The sequence below is a fragment of the Mchenga conophoros genome, linkage group LG19 (assembly GCF_057382185.1).
Source record: "Mchenga conophoros isolate Kocher_MC1m ecotype Shallow Benthic linkage group LG19, M_conophoros_male_GT1.1, whole genome shotgun sequence".
NCBI classification, from domain to species: domain Eukaryota; kingdom Metazoa; phylum Chordata; class Actinopteri; order Cichliformes; family Cichlidae; genus Mchenga; species Mchenga conophoros.
In genome coordinates this window covers 182,831-201,930 of record NC_140544.1, presented here as the reverse complement: position 1 = coordinate 201,930, position 19,100 = coordinate 182,831, and the positions used below count along the sequence as shown (strand labels likewise).

Genomic DNA, 19,100 nt, shown 5'->3' with positions numbered 1-19,100 from the left:
TTTAACGGAGCTATCTAAAAACACTCTGAGATTCCTTACAGCGTGAGAAAGATGAGAAGCAAGAGGACCGAGGGTATCAGCTAACTTGTTCAAAGGGGCATGAGTTCCAAAAACCATAACTTCAGTCTTATTTTCATTTGGTTTAAGAAGATTCTGTGTTAACCAGTCTTTAACATCATGGAGACAGTTAAGCAAAGGCTACAGTGGGACAGAGACGTCCAGTTTCAAGGGGAAGTAAATTTGGATGTCATCAGCATCATTAAAAAGTCTCAGTACTGTGAAGAGATTTAAAACCAGACTGGAACACTTCACACATGCCATGAGCGTCTAAAAAGGTCTGAAGTTGCTTGAAAACAACTTTTTCCAAAATTTTGGACATAAAAGACAGTTTAGAAATTGGCCTGAAGTTAGGAAGCACATCTGGATCAAGATTTTTCTTCTTAATAATGGGTTGCACAACACCATGTTTGAAAAAAGCTGGTACACAACCTGATGACAATTAGGTATTTAATAAAAATAAAATACTAGGCCCAATAGGGCTGTGCGATATGACCAAAATCTCATATCCTGATATAAGACATCTATCGTCCTGACAACGATAAATCACAAAAATGTAACATTTTCTGCAAATTCTGTGAATCTCGGGCAGCTCGACTTGTGTGAAGTGTTTCCAGCTGCGCGTCGTGTACCTGGAGTCGAGTGTTTTAACGATGCATGAAATGATACATTTTTAGACGTAAGTTGTAACGGCGCCGTTTTCTTTGTGAGTATTTATTACACGGCGTGCTGCGGGGAGAAGCCTGTTCTAACGTTTGAGTCTAAGGTTTATTTTTTAGCACCTGGTTTTTTGCTTCTCATCTGTAAATAATCTGCTCTTTCACGTAATTCAGTTTATTTTGAAAAGTCTCAACAGGATCCTGAGCTTTATTGTGAAAGGTTTATGTGGAACATAAACAAGCGGACACGCGATGGTCTTACCGTCGCTGTTGCTAACGACAACGCATAAAAACAGGCGCTTGTCCGTCCGTAGTGTGGTTATATTAAATATAAGAGAAAGAGAGAACTTAAAGAAATTAATATAGCCACTACAGTGACCATCAGAACCATGAGAAAATATTGCCGTAAACAGTTTATTTTGCAACAGCACGAAACAAACGATAGCGTTTGGAGGCCTATCTCCACCTACCACCACTTCCCCTGCCGGTGGCGGACTCCCTCAGGTGTCGGTGCATTGGTGGTTCTTTGTGTCTGGGGGTGGGCGTCCAGGTACACACCGGCTCACTCCTTGGCGGCCGCTTATCGGGGCCTGGAGCCTGGGGCTCGCTCGGGCCACTTCGGGGGTGGGGTGCCCCCGGCCTCTCGGCCTGGGGCTCGGTCACTCAGGCGCAGCTGGGGGCCGGCGGAGCTCACGGGCGCGTCACTGCAACTCCCCCTGGCTTCTGCTCCGCGGCTGCTGAGTGAGCCCTCATCTGGGACTCTCCTCAGCTCTTACTGGAACAGTGGCGCGGCTGCCCCTCTGTTGGTCTTCCTTGGTCTCTTGTGTTCTGGGGGCCTCTGGATGTCTGGAGTTTTGATCTCCTCCATACCTGCTTCACACCCTGGAGGACGGGGCGTGGCCCCCCCACACTCCCTAGCAGATCGTTACATGGAGAAACCTTTGGAATACAAGCGCGCTGATCCACACAGGTATGCACACGGGTGTTCACTGCTCGTAGACCCAAATTACACCTTTCTTGGCTGCTACTTCGAAGCACATCTGTCCTGCGTGCTGCACAACAACATTGAATATTTAGTATTTACTGCTGTTTACACTTAGCTAGATTAATGCGATGGTGTTGTGTTTAGTATGTTGCTTTGGGGGTTTTTTTTGTCTTTTTTTGCTTGTTTTCTATTCTTCTCTCAACAGGTGATCCAGGAGATTTTTATTTTTTTTCTCCCCCCCTTTCTCACTGTCCCTCTCCCCTTCTGTTTTTCTTTTCCTTCCTCTTTCTCTCTCCCTTTCCTATCCCTCACTCATGTCTGTCCCGTCTGTAACATCTGAAAATAAAATATAATAAATAATAAAAACAAAAATCGACCAAATGGACCAATACGGCAATGCCACGATGATCCATTTGGCAAAGTAAATCCATTGGGTATCCTTGTTGGTCTTCAGACAACAATTCTGATGGCTAAAGAACCAAATGGGTCAGGCGAAAAAAAAAAAACAAACAAAAACAAAACAAACGATAGCGTAAAATGAAACAATGTTTTTATATCGTCATCCGATATATATCGTTATATCGAACAGTCCTAAGGCCCAACGACATGAAGAGCTTCTTTAAGGAGGCGAGAAGAAAGAATATCTTGTGGGAAATTAGACAGTCTTAAGTGATCAATTACTTCCTTCAATGCAGAAAAGGTCAAAGGCTCAAACTGCTGAAAAACAGTCGAGCATTTACAAGGTGGATCTAGGTCTAACACCGCCTGTGAATGCAGAGTTTGTAAGGTTGAGATTTTTGTAATGAAGTGATTCAAAAAGTTTTCACAAAGTGCAAAGGAAGCCTCCATAGGAACAGTGGCACAGGATTAAAAATGTTAGAAAGAACTCGAAGAAATTACACGGGATAGGAAAGCAGATTTTGCAGCTTTAACAGTTTTCTGATATGTTGTTAAGCAGTCACGCAGGATGCCCAAAGACACCTGGAGCTGGTCTTTTTTCCATTTTCTCTCTGCACATCGATATTCGTGTCTGAGAGCGCGGGTGTTTTCATTCAGCCAAGGTTGACGTGAAGATTTGGTGTGTTTAGTCCTTAGTGGAGCAACAGAGTCAAGGATGCTGGAGCATGTCGAATTAAAAAGGTTAGCTAGCTCATCAGCTGAAAGTTTCGCACCGGGGTCACAGAGGACCGAGTTATACAATCAGAAGATCTCAGTCCATTTTGGGATGTGTTGGACTGTGAGATCCGTATCATGGATGTGGACATGAAAAGAACTGCAGCAGCTGCACGATGCTGTCACCTCAACATGGAACAAAATCTCTGACAGTGTGTTCAGCCCCATACTGAAGCTGGGTACAATGACTGCTTCATATGTACAACTTTCTCAAAACAGGTGTCAGTGTTTTGACATTAATAGGGATGAGCAATAGGTTTAAAGTTGGTAAATTCCTCTAAGGTAAAACACATCACATGAAAATTAATACTGTTTAGTTTGTAACATTGTGAATTAGATGTGCCATGCTGTGTTAAAGCATGTGATGTTTAGCATCTACATGTAATATGGTTATGGGACTGATTCAATATAGTAGGAATTTACTTTTACAGCTGGTGGAATAAACACTAGTAAAAGCTCATTTCAGCTGGAAGACTTTAGGAAAGGTGCTGCAGGTCTCAGATCTGATCACACAGTCTTCTGTGTATGCTGTGTTAATTACCAGCTCATAACAGGCCCTAATGCAATTCAAATTAACTCTTCTGTACCATCTTTTTTGAAATGTGCGACTGTAATGAATGGTGAAATTGAAATACCATATTTTGCCAGTGCGATATACAGATCATTTGTTATTCCCATTATTAAATGTGCCATGCCTTTAACAGTAAAATTGCCCCCTGGTGTTATGTTTGCATCAAAGACCTTTTATAATATTGACAAACCCAGACCCTGTTACAGGCTAGTACCTGAATGAGTACATATAATGGAAGCAGCTAGTCTGCCAGCAGATTGTTAGTATTGCGTAAAAATCAGCCCAGTTTCTACAGTAAGTGCTTGGCCAATCATGCTTTGATGCCACTAATTTACTGACACCGAAGGCTTTTGTTTCCTGCCCACTTACTTCCAACTAATGGAGCAGGTGTCACAGCTGTGAGCAAAAAAACAAAGATCTAGGGTTTCTTATTTTCAGAGAGAATCAGACCCCTGCTCACACAGAGCGTTCTCACTCCCGAGGCGTAACATGTCGACGTTTTGTCACGTCCCGCGGCGTTCCTGAGGAACGCGAAAGGAGACCTTCGGCGTTCTTATGGTACGCGGCGGGTTATTGCTGGAATCCAGTGCAATGACGCTCCCGCGGTAGTAGACGTTCCAGCCCTGTATTCCAGCCCTAAACCTAACCTTATCCCTAGCCCTGACCATAACCTTATTCCTGACCTTAACCAGGACTTTAATGATGTTAAATAGCGTGTTTCTAAGCGATTTGAAGAAAAAGAGCGAACGTGTAGGTTCAGTCCAGACGGTTCTCATATTTCCTCTTTTTCCGAGGTCGTCATTTAGGAACGTGGTGGGTAGCCGAAAACGTAATATGGTGATGATTTGTCACCTAGCGTAAAATGTTACGCTTTGGGAGTGAGAACGGGTTGGCTCACACCATCTGTTTAATACATGGCCAAAACAGTTATAGCAGTCAGGGTCTGGCGGTGTCTACAACAGTAGTTGAATTCTACTTGCAGCGTGGTGTCTTTGGATCATTCACAGATCCTGCACTGATTTAGGGATTCTTAGACTTTGTTGTGTTTCGTAGAGCCGTTCTTTGAGCTGTGGTTTGAAAGTCTATGGATGCTTTAGAATTTTCAGTATTCTTGCATTATCACATTTAAACAATAAAGAAATGAGAAACATTTGTCATGTGTTTTTGTGAGGGAAGCGATCCAATATTACTTGTCCATGAGCAACATAATAACCTGAGAATCAGCAGATACACTGTAAGAAACAGGGCTACAATAAAAGTTAACTCTCCCTCCTAAAAGTACATGAAACAACATGTGCACTGTTTCTTCCAGATTTAAGAGCATAATATCAGTGTCATTAGCAAAGTGCAAAGTGTCATTAGCATGGAGGATATACCTGGAGACAGGCAGTTACTCTAGGAGAGCTGGATGGAGCTGTAGAAGCTCCTTAACCCATCAGCAGGACCAGGATCTGCTACTTTGTGCAAGGAGGGACAAAATTAGCACTTCCTGAAACTTTGAATTGACCTATATGCTCGTGGTGTGAATGTCAATCAGAAACAGACATCACTAGGGTGGCCTGATGGTCTCTAGTGTGCCCTGTCATCACTGCTCAGCACTGTGGAGCCCGACTGGCACTTGCCATAGAATATACCAAAACTGGCAAGTCTCAAACTGGTACTGACCCTGAGCACATAGAAGTGAAAGGGTCTGGAAAAGCCTCGGACAGCTTGTATTCTTCTTCATCAGTACAGTGGCAGGGTCAGGCTTGCTAGCATTTTGCTAGCAAGCTTGGTTCACAAGCTCCATCAATAAGCTTGTCAATTAATCCTAAAATGCTTAATCCTTCCAGGTCTGAAAAGGGAATTAGTTGTGTACTAAAACACGCACTCTTTCAATGCCCAGCAGAGCGCGATGCCTCTGGTTATAAAAGGACTTCCAGTTGTACAGAGGTGTGTGGGGAAAAGGCACTCAGCCTTCTGGATACGTTACCTCACTAAATGATGCCTGATGCCTTTAACCGCTCCATCACTGGTTTGAAGCCTTATTGAAAACAACAGAAAGTTCATTATATAAATGATGGGTGCCAGACAATGAGCATACCCCAAATTATACTCCTTTCCAACAACTTGACTGGCGTACGTGATTGACAAGTACTTAGCCAATAAGCATGTAGCTCTGCCTCAAGCATTTAGTTCTGGTTTCAAAAAGCTGTGCCAGCAAGAGGAATATTTGAGCTCTGATAACACGACTTCACCAAAAATTGGTGTTGGCGCAGCAACCACACCTCTAAGCCTTACCAGTATATAACTGAATGAGTTTAAGGGGGGGCTTGTAATGGACACACTTATTAGGGGAGCACATACATACATCCAGGCAGCAGTGGCATCTCTTGCATGGCTTCATCCAAGCACTCCGGAGGGAATGTCTTCTAGCCTGAGGGATGAGGAATGGCCTTAATGAAGTCAGACAAGCAGGAATACATGCATAAGAAAGATTTTAAATATTGATATGATGTCAATGTGCAGCTGCATAAATGGGTTACAGTGGATCAGTTAGCTCTTGATGGCCCTCGTCTAATACAGCAGCACAAGGGGGATGATTAGGCTCATCAGAGGTTATTGTGTATTCTGTAGGAGGAGCAAACACAACGCACACGCCGCTCGAATCAAAGCGGCCTCCTGTCTTTCTGCACAGCTCCAATGGACTCCTGTACTACTAATTTATTTTCACACTGTAAATTATTCACAGGCACATGTAATTAGCGGCTAGTGAATTTATATCATACGACTGAGCAAAGTATTAATGGGCTTTTATTAAAGGTCTTCATCAAGGTACAGGAGGCCATTCAAAGTCCTGGGATAAATGGTGTAGAAATTATTCAAAGGAGAGGAAGAGAGTGTGGAGGGATGGGGAAACATTTTTTCTAAAGGCTGGGCTGTTACCATAGGATCTGCACATCTTAGCACATGAAATGAAAAATACAAAACAAACAGCAAAATTAAACTTGATGCATGAAAGACATCAAACAGGGCATCAGATAGATCCTGCAGATCAGAGATTGTGTGGCGAGTAAGAAGGGGCGTGAGGGTTGAAAAGGAGGGTTATGTTCAACACTGCATAAACATGCGGGACACACAAGTTTCCGAGAGCTGCTCAGCGTTTACTTTGAGTGCTCGCAGTTAAAACAAATCTTAAGGTCAAACTTCAGGCTTGTAGGCTCAGACGTGGGTCAGTGCTAAATTATTCAACCAGCAAGGGATACAGGGAAGGACCAGATCAAGCAAGCCGAATGATGCCAGTAATTCACAAGAGACTCGGCGGTATCCTTTCCAAAAGGCTGTAAACACCACTGGTTTCAAGCCACAGACACTTGTTTATTTAAATACCAGCAACGAGCACAGAAAATATTCTTCACACTACATTTTGAGACTAAGGGAAAAGAAATATGTCCGGGCTCAGCTTTGAACTCACTGATAAGCAAGTCAGTTTGAATTTAATGGGATTGAAAAGATTGCATGTAGCTTTGCACATGTGTTTCAGAAGCTTTGGGAAATCATGGCGCTGCATGTCCTTAGTATAAATAGTTCAATGACCTGTCAGTAACAGTTAACCTACATATATGCATATATCATGGCGGCCATCTAATAAATAATAATCATAATATAAAAATAATAAGGGCGTAATGCTTCTGGTACAAGTTCCAGGAAATACCTAAATAAATTCTTCTTTCAAATACAGCAGATGGATCCATATGCCACTGATTCGATGCCCTTCCTCGATGCAAACAGATGGATTTTCCCATTTGAGTGCAGCTAGCCAAACAACACAAAGTCACTTACTGCTAAAGAGACAGGCGTCAAAGTGGACAGCATATCCTTGGTTTATTAATGTAAAACTCATTTTTGCTGCCAGAAGTGATTATTTTGCTCTGAGTTATTGTTTCCGTCACTAGCTAGCAAACATAAACTAATCTAAGCCTATAAGCTGCAACCAACCACGTGATGTGACATTCTGTACTGACACAAGATGTCGCTAAACTTCAACTTATACCAGTCGAAAGTCTGTTTATTTCCCCTTAATAAACATCAGTTCAGGTTTTCTAGTGTTGAAAAGGAGACACTTGCTTTATTGTAGGTCTTGCAGGATTTTGAAGTTTTCACAGATCACAAACCCTTTGGTGACGGTAAACAGACTGATTTTTATAGAGCGCTTTTCTGCTCTCCCAGAGTGCTCAAAGCGCTCTATACAACGTGCCTCATTCACCCATAGAGATTTAAAATTCAGGAGTAAAACCGCAAAGGATTCTGGGAACTCGTGGCAAGAGGTACTAGCGCACGCAGGCTTTCAATTGAAATCCGTTACACAGCGATAAAAAGAAACACAAAAATGTCAAGAAGCTGTTGTATTATTAACTGCAATAGCCGGTCGCATGACAGCCACGGGAAGCCGACGGGTAAAGAGATCGGTTGTTATCGGATTACGTCGTTGAAGAGAAATTGTTCGAGCCATGTTTCCGAAGTAACAAAGAGGCGACTGGATTGCAGCCATTCAAAGATCAAATATAACGTCCCAGAACCCTCCAGCTCACAGGTTAGTCTGCTCCAAGCATTTACACAAAGGTCAGTCTGCTGTTGTAGTTAATACGTCATTTTTCTTAACATAATTGGTGATATAGGTTACAAGCAAGTCTGGCGCTGAGCAGAAATTGTCGCGCTATGCTCCTTTGTTTATTGTGCATAAATAGTGAATTGTCCTGACACAATATTGCGTTTCGCTTCTGTTATTATGGTACACTGACAAAAACATATACTTTTATTCACAGGATAAAACAGGTTTTTTTGTATCACCAATTGCCCAGTACGATTACAGCATACAATATTATCGTCACTGCTACATTTCTGTGATGCTACCAGAAATTATTTCCACTACTAATTAATTACCGTTGAGCTCAAAGGTTATATTAATAAACGGTTAAGGAATGTGTATTTATGAAGACGATTTGTGAGACTGGTAAACTTATGATATGTACGATGGTCTTTACTTTCTACACGGTGCATTTCAAGGTCCTGCACCCATCCGTCGGTAAACTGTACCTGGGCTTGTTGCAGTGACCGGAAGTTACTAAACTTCATGAGTGTGTGCACTCACTCCAAGAACCGTATAATTATAAATATGAGCGTGGTGAAAGTTGGGCAGCACGCTAACGTCTTTTGTCCCTCTGTGTGCTTGTAAGGGTCTAACCCTTTCACTCCTTTGATTTTTTCCTCGTATCTTTTCTTTGACTTTCATCGAGTCTGTCTTTGTACGGACCGGCATTGTTCTCCTTCGTTTTGTACATTCCTTTTTGTGCAGCAAAGAAAAACCAAGAAGGTATTGGAACCGGAGAATGAACTTTTGCGGTGCTGCAAATGCTTGCATTTGATGCGGTACTTGGATTGTTTTGCCACGAGTTCCCGACATGCAATGCACGAAAGTCACGTGGTCTGTCAATCTCTATTCATACAAGCACTTCTAAACTCATGTGCAAACTAACCAACATTCACACTCCAATGAACGCATCGGAGGGCAACTCGGGGTTAGTATCTTGCCGTAACATATTTGGCATGCAGACTGGGGAAGCCAAGGATCGAACCACCAACCTTCCAATCAGTAGCTGATCTGCTCTACCATCTGAGCCACAGCCAACCCCACCCCTTTGTTGTTATTATCTGGGATATATAATCATAACCTTATGCATTGGTCACTGATTATTCAGAACTATGTTCTCGACATCCATCACAAAAAGGGATCAGAGAACATCGTAGCAGACTCACTCTCCCCTGCTACTTAGACATGTTACCAAACCCAGAGTTTGGTTCTGAATGGGTGGGGGTGTTACATGCTACCATAGGTGGCACTGTTGGTTTTCTGTTGCTCTTGTTTTTCGGGTGTCAAGCCTCCACCTATTGGCCAATTCAAAGTTAATTAGCATGTGTGTGTTGGCTGATCTTTTGTATGTTTTTGGCTGACCCGTTTTGTCGAGCAGCTAGGCAGGCCTTTAGTTTTGTGTATTGGTTTGTTTAGGCTTTAGGGAAGCTATTGGTCTCTTTATTCATTTCTTTGATTTGGCTGAACCACCTAGTCCTCCTCCCCCACCTTTTTCTTTTAAGTTTATTATTATTGTCAAGGAATGGTAAATGATGAATAAATACTGCCTGACTATTAATCTTGCAGTCGTCCCTCTCTTTCATTAATTTTGGTTGTCTTGTGTTGATGTCTCCTTGATGCCTTAGCCCCCACCGCGGCGGTGGGTGGGGGGCATAATACTTCATTATAATTAAGTAGTAAGTAATTAAGACTTATAAAAGTTTTTGTTGTTTTTATTATGGACTCATTAATATTTGAAAAACAGTACCTTTCCTGTCATTTAGTTGTTTATCTGTTAGTTAATTACTATAGTATGAACGGTAATGCAGGTGGGCAGTTTTTATAGGAAAAGCTCTTAAATTTTAAAAAACTGTAAAAATGTATGCACTCTTTGATTCTGGCCCCCGGGCCTTATGTTTGACACCCCTGGTTAATACATTTCATTGTATACGTTTCACTGCTTAAAACCTTTCTTTTGGATAAAGCTGATGGGCTTGATGAGGTTGCTCTGAAAGCTTCCTTAGTTTCATTGTAACAGGCCTAGGCTGCTGGGGGCTTCCTATAATGTGATGAGCATCTTCTTCATTCACCTATTTTCACTCTATTCATACACCACTCTGCATTTAATCAGTTACAAATCTCTGGCTCTCCTCCACCCTCGGGTTCTGACAGCATGCATGGCTCTGGCTCGGGCGGTGAGGAGGCGTCTCTGAATGCTGGGAAACAAAATTAGTCTTTGGCTGAGCAACACCATCAATAAATATAATAATAACTGAACACAATAAGCAGTCTTTGGGGAATTCAACAGTGAACCACAGCAAACACCTTCTGGGGATTCTGGCTGGGCAACTGTTACAGTTTTTAAATTTGCTGGCCAAGAAACACCATCAGTTGCTGGAAGGGCCAGCTCAGCACCACGAACAGTCTCCAACTGAAAAGCACACAGTCTTTGAAATACAGGTTTAGCAACAGATCTCTCATAGACTGTTTTACTGTTTGGTGGTTCAAAAACAAAGAAACTATATTAGTCCCCAGCTCGAACAAACATATTTAACAGTGGTCGTCTCAGAAACACAAGAATTCAATTCAATTTTATTTATACAGCACCAAATCACAACAACAGTCGCCTCAAGGTGCTTTATATTGTACTGTAGATCCTACAATAACACATACAAAGAAAAACCCAACAATCATATGAGCCCCTATGAGCAAGCACTTTGGCGACAGTGGGAAGGAAAAACTCCCTTTTAACAGGAAGAAACCTCCAGCAGAACCAGGCTTTCAAGAGAGACAGAGATTAATAACAGATATGATTCAACGCAGAGAGGTCTAAATCATGAGACAATTCAGAGAAACACAATCCAGCCTTTGAATGAGTCAGCTTACAAAAAGCAGGGCTTAAATTAGTCGGCTTTGCAGCAGAAGACTCAGTGTTCCTTCTAACAGACTCAGAAAAGGGAAAAGTACTCATTTCATGGGCTGACTCGAACACTACACTCTCACTATTAAACTCCACTGGGTCAGCGGCTCACAGAAGAGTCTTTCCCTTTATGTCTTGGGGCCTGGAAGTAGATTTAGTTCCAGCACCAATGGAGCCACCGACTCTGGCGTTGTTGAGTCGAGATGTTCTGGATTTCACACTTCTAAACCTTCGTCTCGAGGGCAGAAATGTGAACAGTCCATGTTGGGGGTGTGTGGGGTCTTTGAGGATGGAGGCAGCTCTCCTCTGGACTCTGCGATGATAGATGCTCTGCAGAGAGGGCAGCGGGGTCCTGGTGATCTTCTCCACAGTTGTTATCACTCTCTGCAGGCGTTTGTGGTTTGCAGTAGTGCTGCCATACCATGCAGTGATGCAGCTGGTCAGGGTGCTCTCCACAGTGCAGCTGTAGAAGCTGCTGAGGATCTTGGCCGACATCCCAAATTTCCTCAGCCTCCTCAGGAAATACAGCAGCTGCTGAGCCTTCTTGACCAGCTGTGTGGTGTTCAGTGTCCAGGTGAGGTCCTCACTGATGTGGACGCCCAGGTACTGCTGCTCACCCTCTCCACTTCACTCTCTTGGATAAACAGCGTCTACTTCCTCGTGTCCACTATCATCTCCTTTGTTTTATCAATGTTGAGGGTAAAGTTGTTGTCCTCACACCATGACAAAGACCGACCACCTCTCTCCTATAAGCCGCCTCATCTCCTCCAGTGATGCGACCGATCACTGCAGTGTCGTCCACGAACTTCAGTTTGATGTTGTCTTTGTTGGAGGAGACACAGTCATGGGTGACCAGGGTGTAGAGGATGGGGCTGAGGACGCAACCCTGTGGGACTCCAGTGTTTGTGATAATGCTGGCTGAAGTCTTGTTGCCGATCCTGATGTACTGGGGCCTGCCAGTCACAGAGGGTGGGGTGCAGGCTGAGTGTAGACAGTTTGTGGATGAGTTTGTGAGGGATGACTGTGTTGAAGGCGGAGCTGTAGTCAACAAGGAGTACCCTGATGTAGGAGTCACTATTTTCCAGGTGGGAGAGTGAGTAGAGGCAGCAGCGATGGTGTCTGACGTAGACCTGTCAGTGATAGGCCAACCGCAGGGGATCCAGAGTGTGTGGAATATGCTCTTAATGTAGACCAGCACCGCACTCTCAAAACACTTTGCATTGATTGGAGTGACTGCCACTGGTCTGTTGTCTTTTAGGCAGGTGGCTGGGCTTTTCTTGGGGATAGGGATGATAGTTGTGGTCTTAAAGCATGTGTGAATGATGCTCTGGCTGAGGGAAGGTTGAAGATTGAGGTGAGAACATCAGCCAGCTTGCTAGCACATGCTCTCAGGGCCCATTCAGGGATGTTGTCTGGTCCTGGTCCTGCCGTGCGGGGGTTCATCTTCCTCAAACCTTTCTAAGCTGGAATATCATTAAAGTAGTAGTAAATCGTACACTTGTGTCTTCAAACCAGCTCAGCAGCTGCATGCAATGCACCAAGTTAAAAGTATGAAGAGGTGCATGACTGGCCAACATGCCTCAAAGATTGTGTTGCAGGGATGATGTGACACAAGCGATGCGGCAATCTCAGGCTACGTTCACACTGCAGGCGAAAGCGCATCAAATCTGATTTTTTTTACCCTATGTGACCCATATCCGATCATGGTGTGACAGTGTGAACGGCACAAATCCGATATTTTCAAATCCGATCTGGGTCACTTTCGTATGTGGTACTGAATCCGATACATATCCGATGTTTCAGAAGGCGACTGCTGTGTGAACGGTCAGGTCGCATTAAATCCGTCTTTTACGTCACTGACACAAGACAGACGCCAATTATCAGCGCCAGAGAAGACATCGCGAACGCTTCTCTGGCCATCCCGTGTAGATATCAGTGAAACTGTTGGGAAGACAATGTTGGAGAAACGTGAACATTTTATTTGTCCTGTATAATCTGCAGATTCTGACAGAAATCTGCAGCTATCCTTTGAAGCACCGCTCCTCTCTAAAACAGCAATAAGGATCATTATTAGGTTATTTACATTATTATGTAAATAACAAAATAACTTAAAGCAAAAATTGGGAAACGTGAAGTCCGAACTCTTTATATTAAGGGCCATCTATCAAACAATACTGTTTGCTCTGGGTCTAAACAGAGCACGTTGTGTGTGAAGTCTTCTTTTGCGCATGCGGGCCGCTTTGAGCATTCACACTAGAGCGCGTTTGCTGTCGCATTTTATTTGTAGTGTGAACGAGCAGACAAAAAAATCGGATTTGATCAAAAAATCGGAATTGAGCATCAAGACCTGCAGTGTGAACGTAGCCATAGTGGCCCCATCGGTGGGTTAGATCAGGAAAAAATAATTGATTTTCTGTTTCTCTTTGTTAACATGAAACTACGACTGTTCATTTCTTTTTTCATGAACAAACTCACAAATTCAAAGACAGAAATTCTGTAGTATTTTGTCACTGCTTCCTCATTCACTGGCATGGAGAATATCCAGTTATGTTTAGTTTTTTTCTTAAACTACCTGCACCCCAGCTAGGGCTGCCACGATTAGTCGACTATCAAAATCGTCGACGACTGATTTAATAGTCGACGCGTCGTTTGAAGCTTTGTAAGATCCCAAAAGACGCAGGAATAAGTAGCAGGATTTAAGAGTGTAATAATGGACTGAAACAGAAGATGGCAGCACTGCATGTACAAGAATGCCAGCTGCAGTTAAACCACGAAGAAGCAGCAGCTGTGTCCCAGAATTCATAGCGCAGCCCAGCTCAGTTTCCAACAATGGCGGCAGCTAGTTAGTTTTAATGTTACTCTTATTATTCTTTCTGGGTCACAAAATAAACGTTTAACATATTTTCAGGTGAGAATGTAGCTGTGTAAACCTCAAATATCTGCTCAGTTTATCAAGACACCACATATTTTCAAAAGCGCTCCGACGTTTTCAGAGACGTCTGTTACCCACTAGCTCGATAGCTAGTGGGCAAAGCTCAGTAGAGCCCGTGAGAACACCGGACTCCCGGCAAATCGTCTTCAAACCCACCGCCGTCACTTAGATACCTTAAAAATGTTATTGTTTGTCTTTTTTCAGTATTTTATTTGTTTCTGAGTAAATCGAGAGAGGCTGAGGTTAAAGTTATAGTTTTTACACAGCTGAATAAACGTCAAGCAGACAGCTGATTATCAGAAGTGTGAGATGCTCGAGAATTTACTCCAGTGTCCTGTTATAGTTTAGATAGCAAGGAGTTTATTAAACTTCACCGAAACAATCTGCAGATTTCATTAAAATTTAATAAACTATCATCTTGTCTTTACTTTTAGTTAGCACAGACCTTAAACACTTAAAGCTGTAAGCTAATGATAGTTATATAAGAGCAGATGCTGCTGGTGCAATAAGCTGTACGTTTTACGTCCAATGGATGATGATCTGATTATGGGTCGGTCCTAACACCTGCTTAAAAAGCAATCAAGCTTTCATTTGTTTATTGATTGATTGTTTGTTTTATTTATTTTATTGATCAAGCTAACTGGCAAGTTTGTACATAATGCTTAGAAAATCAATTTACGGGGTTAATGGAACAGTCCTTTTTACAATTTTAGTTTAAAAGGTACACTCAAAAAAATGAAACGTTGACTTTAATTAAAATTATTTTGTCAACAGGTTCCACGAAATTGAATTATGTTAGTTTAAAGCAAAAATCTTTAGTTCATCTAATTTAAAAAAACTACTTAAGATTAACAAGACATATTTAAGACTAACTAAATCAAGTTATGTTGTATGAACATAGATGATATATTTTCAGGTTAGATAGTTTAGATTAGTTACTTCAACACATTTCTTATTTGTGGCAGTAAAATGTTAAATTTAAGTTAGATTAATTCAAATATTATATTTTCAGCCACCTTGTGCTTTATTAGTTTTACATAAATCTATTTTGTCAACAGGTTCCACACAAATGAATTAAGTACATCCAACTTATTTTTTAAAATTTATTTTATTGCCAACACATTCAGTGAGCATTTGTGTAAACCCAGTCCAAAATAAAACACAACAGCTCATTAGGGTTAGTAATTAACAGTATGTAGACAGATGCAACATCAAGACTTTAAATTAAATGTCTGTATCTACCAGAAATAGAAGAGAAAAAAAAAAAACGCATTGAAGATCACATAACACATTGATAAGATGACACTTGAGTTATGCACATGTGATGCTAGTAAGGTCTGTGAGTGTTTTTTTCTTTTAGTGTCTAAAATGGATAGCAAAGTTGCTATTTGCAATGATTGCTTAGGGTCAGTCCAGTAACACAATGCCAATGAAGTGCTTTCCTTTAACAATGCAAAGTGAAGTGTCCACCTCAACAGCCACAATTTAAAAAAAAAAAAAAATGTAACAACAACAACAACAACAACAACAATAATAATAATAATAATAATAATAATAAATAGTCCACTGATATTAGCAATCAAAGAAAATTACATCACCATCCCAAATAAAACTTTAACAAAACATGCCAACATTATGGTCTAACAATAAAACAGCTTGTCAGCGTTCAGTTTTTTTGCAACAGCACAGCAGTAACCATTTAACACTTGCCACTGTCAACATTTATTTTACCAGTGTTTGGGCAAAAAACTTCAGATGTAAACATTTTAACATGGAAACAATTGTTCGTCTTTAAAAGTCCACAAAATATACATTCATCCTGCATTCCCAACTTGGATGATCTGATATCCTCGTGTTGGTGTTGTTCCCAGACCATCATGAAAATGTTGTTCCAGGTTCAACATTGCAAGTGACCAATCACATTGTTGTGACGTTATTCTATTCCAAGCCATTCGTGCATTTATGAAATTCCAATGTTGCAAGGACAATATCAATTCTGCTTACTGTTTATTAAAGGGTTACGGTTAGGGTTAGGGTCAGTTGATCGGCGGACAGAGGCGGTTTCACGCAGCTTAAGTACAGTTTTTTGTTTTACGCCGGTTTTTCCCGAAGTCGCAAAAGTATGACGTCACAACATTCTGATTGGTCACTTGCAATGTTGATCCTGGAACAACATTTAGTATGATGATCTGGGAACAACACCAACACGAGGATATCAGATCAACCTCCTAACTTACCCTTATTTTTAGTATGTATTGCAATTACCTTTACAATGCACACAATGTAACACAAACTGAATATGAACATATTTCTACCTCATAACAATATGCCTTGAACGCTAATATACACACCACCCTTCAACATTTCTGGTGCAGTATCATCTCTCAATTAAATCCTTTAAATCTCAATACTTTTGATTGTCTCTTAGCTTTCAGTCTTGAGGTTAACTGAGATTCAGTGCATATATCCCACCCATTAAGAGTGCACATGCAGAGGCCAGGTCTTCCAGGTCATGCAGGACACACTAGATGGTTATACCCACATCGGCTGGAGGAGTGCTGGCATCAGCTCTTTCGATGGTAAAGATAGCAAGGGTAATTTGTTCCAGCTCCCTCTGAACAGCTGTAGCTTAGACACAAAAACATAGAAAAATGGCATCCAGTTTTAAAAAAAAGAAAGAAAAAGGGCCAAAGCTACCCTTTAATGACGTAAACACAATATTAGGAACATGCACCCCAGTGCGCCACTATTTTAGACTACAGATTCAACGATAAATATAAATAGTTTGGGTATACAAGAAGATTTCCCAAAACATTTAAACAGGTTCCATGCAAATTACAACAACAACAACATTACAACATGCAACAACATTAGTTATTCAAAATTTGGTTTAATACAGATAAAAAACTAAACTAAAATTACCAACCAATTATTCTTTGAAGAGGATGCTTGGGTCTTCATTCAGGTAAAAAGGTAGTGCCCTGAGGACACACTCCCTCCCCTTTTCAATGGTTTCCTTCTGTAGAGAGTGGCAGAGATACAGGAAGAGAAAACAGATATACTTTAGGATGACAGAAACTCACATTATACGCAAAATGAATGACATATCCACTGCACAGATAGACATGTACACAAGACCAACTAATCATCACATGGACATGAATAGTTAACCTGTTGGGCAGGGTTTCCACCACATTATATATGTCCATAATGGAGGTAAAGACAAACTAATACATCATCTTTTTTGCATTCAAAACATAACATAAAAACATTCACTTCTGGTTTAACCTAAATCAAGGGATCAGATTTTACATATGTTTAGGTAATTTAAATTTTCCAACGTTTTGAGTACCAAACTTTGTCTTGCTTAATATAAATGTAAGTGCACTGTGCAGCTACCATACACTAGCTGTTTAAATTTGAAAATGATCTTATTAGCCATAATATTTTGCTACCAACAGAATAACGCACCTGTGTGGCTGGGGCCAAAGTTTGTCTAATTTTCTTCCCTGCAACGCCTCCTTTTTTCTTGAAGACTTTTATGAGCTGGTCAGTGTATTGGTCAAGTTGTGTAAAAAGCCTTGGAACATGTGCAGCAGTAGTAATCCTCACATATTCTGCTTCCACCTGAAAATATGTCAACAAACACAACATACTGTACTGTAAATATACATACTATATGTACACATATACAAACTAAAACTAATGTAGTAAGACCTCATTAAAGCTATAATTTTAACACAAACATTTACACAAAATGCTAATGGAGCCATTACAGCTTTTATTGTTATTTATCAAGTTCCAAAAAATATTGATCACAGCTGATCTGAAAAGAATTTCATGCCTCAGGCCCTTGAACTGCAACCATGGTTCAGATGTGGAGAAGAAATAACAGGGGCATGGGATGGGTCACAAAAGAAAACTTAACTTATAAAACAGTTTTGTTTTTAAAAGTATAACAGTTCACATACCACATACACCACATCAGTATAGGAGGGAGCAGGTAAAGGCAGGATCTGAGATTTATAAAGAAAAAAAAATTTAATTCCTTAATTTCAAGAAGCAAATTATTGTTTGAATTACAACTAAATAAAATACTACTCAGAAGAAAAGCAAGAGATTGACACTGCCATGTGCTAACTTTCTATAGAAGCAATTATCACCAGGTCTGTCGACCTCCATTGTCTGTCCACTCATATGTCTTGAATAATTTTATTAAAAAAATTAAGTGTGTACTTTCACAAACTGTAATTTATAACTACATTGATATGTATAACTCCGCTAGGAAACATGCTGTATTTACAGACCATTTTTACATAATACAGATTACTGATAGAGCAGAACAATGGTGTCACAGTGGCTTTCGCCCTTGACTTTTTGGATTTTAAATGTCACTTTATGCTATCCTTGCTATCCTATTCGATATTTCCGACTCTCGGATTACAGAAAAGGAATCCCAAGAAAGCAAATGGAAAAATAACCCCTTGAAAGAATAACCCCATGAACCCCTGTAGCTAATCCCTTAATAAAACAAAAAACAATAAAAATGTTTCTTACACAGTCCACAAAATAAGCATGTCCAGGACCCAGTAAAACTAATGTAAAACAAGCACACGCAAACGATATAACATGTCTTGTAAGACAAACGCAAAATATAACCATGCTGGACATATAGATACTACACAACATAGTCAAAGAAAAAAAGTGGTCTTACCTCTCAAAGAAACAGTAGCTTGGCGCCAAAACAGCCTTTTTCAGTTAAATTTGAAGTCTTGCGCATGAGCAGGCACAAGCCGTGAAACCTTCTTGTTCTGCGCGGTTTCATTACAACTGTTTTTGCATTACTGCCACCTTGTGGATATACAAGGTATATCGATCCTAATTGACTTAACTTAAATGTTATGCGATCAAGTAACACATTAGTATTATGTACGTTGAATAATAGACACAATTACGTAGACTTGATTAGAAAAACATATGTTAACTTAACAAAAACATATTTTAAGTAAAATGAAAATAAATAATTAATATACACTGAACAATCCACCTCATTCATTTTTTTGAGTGTAGGGAAGCATTCTGCTGTGGCCTGTACTTCACAGCCAAAATGTTTATGGTTTTCTCTGCAATTTACGAATGAAAACCAGTATGTAGCATGTTAACATGGTAAAAACAGTACTTGTGCCTTCCTCTG

At 40.8% G+C, this 19,100-nt stretch overlaps 1 long non-coding RNA gene across 2 annotated transcripts; it reads right to left on the bottom strand.

The window, feature by feature from the left end:
• Positions 1–14,953: 14,953 nt before the first annotated feature.
• On the bottom strand, positions 14,954–18,896 carry LOC146551403 (uncharacterized). Of its 2 annotated transcripts, XR_014889993.1 has the most exons (4): positions 18,621–18,896; positions 17,378–17,533; positions 16,833–16,925; positions 14,955–16,534 (listed from the first exon to the last, which is right to left on the bottom strand). It is a non-coding gene; the product is annotated as an uncharacterized LOC146551403 (long non-coding RNA). The 2 variants fall into 2 exon arrangements; XR_014889992.1 differs by lacking the exon at positions 18,621–18,896 and having other exon boundaries at positions 14,954–16,534; positions 17,378–17,751.
• Positions 18,897–19,100: the final 204 nt, after the last annotated feature.